This window comes from Etheostoma spectabile, chromosome 5 (assembly GCF_008692095.1).
Source record: "Etheostoma spectabile isolate EspeVRDwgs_2016 chromosome 5, UIUC_Espe_1.0, whole genome shotgun sequence".
NCBI classification, from domain to species: Eukaryota; Metazoa; Chordata; class Actinopteri; order Perciformes; family Percidae; genus Etheostoma; species Etheostoma spectabile.
The window spans coordinates 37,327,760-37,330,995 of record NC_045737.1 but is presented as its reverse complement, the minus strand read 5'-3'; the positions used below and the strand labels follow the sequence as shown (position 1 = coordinate 37,330,995).

At 37.8% G+C, this 3,236-nt stretch overlaps 1 long non-coding RNA gene across 2 annotated transcripts in view; it reads right to left on the bottom strand.

Moving 5' to 3' along the window:
- Window positions 1-2,622, bottom strand: part of LOC116689783 (uncharacterized) — a 13,408-nt gene extending 10,786 nt beyond the window's left edge. The window contains exons 1-5 of one of the 2 annotated variants that reach the window (XR_004332095.1): window positions 1,934-2,622; window positions 1,738-1,849; window positions 901-1,037; window positions 656-768; window positions 160-252 (exon numbers count right to left, since the gene is read on the bottom strand). This is a non-coding gene — a long non-coding RNA (uncharacterized LOC116689783). Of the gene's footprint in view, window positions 1-159; window positions 253-655; window positions 769-900; window positions 1,850-1,933 lie in introns of both variants that reach the window. The other variant, XR_004332094.1, reaches the window with a different exon arrangement.
- Between the last annotated feature and the right edge of the window lie 614 nt (window positions 2,623-3,236).

Here is a 3,236-nt window from a genome sequence, read left to right as displayed (position 1 = left end):
ATGGCAATTAGTAAACATGTTACCGGGTTGAAAAAATCTGCAAATACAATGGTGACAAAGGCTGGTGAGGGTGTTTTAAATAATGAAAGAATACACTTATTGTTCATCAATAAAAAGGGCATCTTTCCCAATAAAACCTATGACCAATTCTTCTCTTACCTATCATCACAGCTGTAAATGTACTGCAGATCATATACGCTGCAGTACACAGAGTGATTTTTTTTGAAGAGGGAAAGCTCACACCAGAAACCCCTAGGAAAAACAACAACATGAGTTATAATCTGCAGACTACAGTATGGATGGTCACAGTAATATATTAGTCTTACACAAGGGTAATTAATGGAGAATGAGGGGAACACAGTTATATAGGTAGATATGTCTGTGTAATTAACAATACTACTTCAGTTTATTGACTTCATACATCATCTATACTTGCTAGCTTTTAGCATTTCCCTTTGTCCTGTAATTGTGACCTGGGGCCACAGTGTTCATCACAAGTTACCAAGACTCGCTTGAAGGTTTAACACTCTGTTTGGGTTTAATAAGTTTAACCTTGTCAAACCACCAGTCTGTTCTCTTTAAATGCTGTGTGTACAACATGTTATTATAACCAAATGCAACAGTTAACAGTGTGAGCATTACTCCTGTTACTTACCCATTATCACACTTAAGCGTCCACATGAACATTTCTCCTTGAAAGCAGACGTAGCGTTGGGATATTGCTGTCAAACAGCCCATAGGAACGGAGAGCCCAGCCCAGGACGAGGCCTGTGAGACAATAACAAAGACATCTTTGAAATTCAGCACAAGGGTTTAAATAAACCCTAAATAAATTAATACTTTGCAGGCACAATCTTTGGCAACAGTTGCTATCACATTCATATATGATATATCACTTACCGAGAATAACAGACGCTTGATTCGAAAAATAATCCTTTTCCACGAAATGTAAGGCCAGCATTGATTGAGGAAATCCCTCCAGCTTCTCGAGCCAGAAGAGATTTCCCCCCCCAGCAGTGGGGGTTTCCATTGTGGATCTGAGTTAGGTAAAAACAGGCAAACTCACATCAGCTGACGGAACTGTGTCCACGTTCGGACACTTTCTGGCTAAAGTTCTATCAACATATCTGTTCAAATACGAATATAATTAATCCATTAATGTTTTCAGTTAATTTAATGGTTTTAAACTAAAGTATAAGTTCTTACCTTTCTAACGGTATATTGTTTAAACAAATTAGTTAAGCTTTTACTTCATAAGAGTTGGCTAAAGTAAGCTAACACCGCTGATTTAGCCGTACGCTACCCTTGGCCATTACCGTACACCGCTATTTCCTCAATGTAAACAATGGGCGCATAAGTTACATATATATATATAGCTTATTTTAATAAGTTTTCCTTCGGGGATATATGCAATAAAATACTATTACCAATTACTACCAATGCTCATTTACAACAATTGCATGAAAACAAGCTATATATATATATATATATATATATATACACACACACACACATGTGTTCTAAAATACCTTTACAAAAAGTGTGTAAGATTTACAGAAAAAAAAAAGTGTTCAAAAATGATTGAAAAGATTATACAAATAATTATTTAATAACAATAAAAAACAGGCAAAACATTTTAAAAATAAATAATAAAAAAACAAATTACATAAAAAAATATCAAATTAAATATCTGAGCACCAAAAACACCAAAATTCATCATTAGTTAGCTCCTCCTACCCCCAGCTTGTCACACTGGACCCACGACACCAACTCCTCCGAAGGCACCGGAGGATCCGGTTGCCGGCACCGGCCACACCGCCACACTGTCGGCTCCAGTCTCAGGGGTGACCTACTCACAAAAAAAAGTGTTTTAAGAGTATATATATATATATGATAAAAGCTTGGCAAAGACTGTTAACATTGAGTACACTACCGGTGGATGTCGTGGGTCCAGTGGAGGAGGAGAGCTGGTTCTTCCTGCTGTATAAATGAAATGTTTTGTTTACTTTTCACCATGACTTATGTTACTAACATAAATATAAATGTTGCTTGTTTTTAACAGAAAATATTAAGTATTTACAGTGGGAGGGAGAGGAAGAAGTTGGTCACGGTCATATATCAGTCTTACACAAGGGTAATTAATGGAGAATGAGGGGAACACAGTTATATAGGTAGATATTTCTGGTAATTAACAATACTACTTCAGTTTATTGACTTCATACATCATCTATACTTGCTAGCTTTTAGCATTTCCCTTTGTCCTGTAATTGTGACCTGGGGCCACAGTGTTCATCACAAGTTACCAAGACTCGCTTGAAGGTTTACCACTCTGTTTGGGTTTAATAAGTTTAACCTTGTCAAACCACCAGTCTGTTCTCTTTAAATGCTGTGTGTACAACATGTTATTATAACCAAATGCAACAGTTAACAGTGTGAGCATTACTCCTGTTACTTACCCATTATCACACTTAATAATAATAATAATAATACATTTTATTTAAAGACGCCTTTCATGGCACTCAAGGACGCCGCACAGGGAATTCATAAATTAAGAACAGCAAAACAAATACTATACAACAGAAAAACAAATACTATACAGCAAAACAAATATATACAACAGAAAAGGCGTCCACATGACATTTCTCCTTGAAGCAGGACGTAGCGTGGGTATTGTGTCAAACAGCCCATAGGAACGGCGAGCCCAGCCCAGGACGAGGCCTGTGAGACAATAACAAAGACATCTTTGAAATTCAGCACAAGGGTTAAATAAACCCTAAATAATTAATACTTGGCAGGCACAATCTTGGCAACAGTGCTATCACATTCATTAATGATATATCACGTAACGAGAATACAGACGCTGATTGAAAAATAATCCTTTTCCACGAAATGTAAGGCAGCATTGATTGAGGAAATCCCTCCAGTTGTCTCGTGCCAGAAGAGATTTCCCCCCCCAGCAGTGGTGGGTTCCCATTGGGATGCGAGTTAGGAAAAACAGGCAAACTCACATAAGCTGACGGAAACTGTGTCCCGTTCGGACACTTTAGCTCATCCTCCTGGGGCAGCTTGTCACACTGGACCCACGACCACCAATTCTCCGATACTCCGAAGCATAAACTAACTATAAAATGTTGCTTGTTTCAGCTGTAAATGTACTGCAGATCATATACGCTGCAGTACACAGAGTGATTTTTTTTGAAGAGGGAAAGCTCACACCAGAAACCCCTAGGAAAAAC